General features: G+C 68.2%; 1 protein-coding gene across 1 annotated transcript in view; it reads right to left on the bottom strand.

The window, feature by feature from the left end:
* SDK2 (sidekick cell adhesion molecule 2) overlaps positions 1 to 1414 on the bottom strand; it is a 78824-nt gene that overhangs the window by 5667 nt on the left and 71743 nt on the right.

Raw genomic sequence — 1414 nt, forward strand, 5'->3', positions numbered from 1 at the left:
CCACACCCTGCCGCGGGTGTGGCTGCACCCGCGGGCACCTCCTGCAGCCAGGGACCAGCTGGGCCTGGGCAGGTGAGCCAGGCCTGGGCTGGGCTTGTCCTGGTGCTGGCAGATCCCTCAGGGGTGGGATCAGGGCTGCATCCCCCTGTCCTGGGATGGAGATGGGTGTGAGGAGCACAGGAGATCCCTCATGGATGGGATCAAGGCTGCATCCCCCTGTGCCGGGATGCAGATGGGCGTGGGGAGCTCGGTGCTCGCTGCTCACAGGGCTGGCACAGCCCTCACCAGGGCCCAGGAGCGCCTCTCTCCCAGGGAATGCCCCTCGCAGGGCTGGCACCCCTTGCACAAGCAGCGTTCCTTGCCCTGCCCCGGCAGCTCACCTGCCCTGCTGCATCCCCCAGCCTGTCCCTGTGGGAGGAAGGTCCCTCTTGCACAAGCTGGACGCCCACGGCTGGAGCTGGGCTGCACACGAGGAGCAGGCACAGAACGCCCTCTGTGCCATGGCACTGTCCCCACAAGGGGGGTGCCAGGGCTCCCTGCACTGCCCACGAGGGTTCGGGCACCCCTGGGGGCTGCACTGCCCTGGGCACCGGCTCCGAGCAGGCCAGAGGAGCCACCCCAGCAATGCCAGCTGCTCTGGGGACACTGTGAGCCCGTGCGGGGACAGACAGTGACCGTGGCTCAGCAGCCAGGCCAAGGAGGAGCTGCAGCACTGGGTGCCCAATGCAGCACAAGGCTCCCCTGGCAGCCCCCTGCCCACGCCAGGGCGAGGGTCCCAGGGGCCCCCAGGCGCTGTGACAGGGACAGCGCAGCCCTGGCAGCCTGGACCTGGCCCTTTGAGAGCCCTGCCCGCCCCAGCCCTGCTGGTGGCAGCTGATGAAAGCTGAACACATCACCTGGATTTTCCTGCCAGGCCTGAAGGGCAGAGCGAGGGAGGGCGGCTGGGAACAGCCCAGGAGCCACCCCCAGTGCCAGGGCACGGTGCAGTGGGGTGTCCTGTGCCACCACCCCATCTCCCCACAGCTCCACACCCCACTGCGATGGGAACACGCAGGACACGGCCACCGCAGCGCCCTGCGCCCTTCTGGGCTGTACCCAGCACCTCTGGCACCCCTTGCCCAGCTCCTCCCTGGCACCACAGGGCGGCCACAGGCCCGGAGGGACAGCAGGACACACGGACAGATGGCATTGGGCCTTTCTGCGGCAGAGCAAGGTGACAGAGAGGGGACACGCTTGTCCTCAGGCTGTTTATTGGCATCTCCCACCCTGGCCCTGCCAGGCTGGTGCTGGCTCGCCCATAGGCACTGCAGGGGCTGGGCTGGGCAGACACCCCCAAAACAGCCACGGCCACCCCCAGGCATCAACACCCCCCAGCGCCCTCAGCTCTCTGCACAAAACCCCGTTAAAAAACCCC

Source organism: Geospiza fortis, unplaced genomic scaffold, assembly GCF_000277835.1.
Source record: "Geospiza fortis unplaced genomic scaffold, GeoFor_1.0 scaffold135, whole genome shotgun sequence".
NCBI lineage: Eukaryota > Metazoa > Chordata > Aves > Passeriformes > Thraupidae > Geospiza > Geospiza fortis.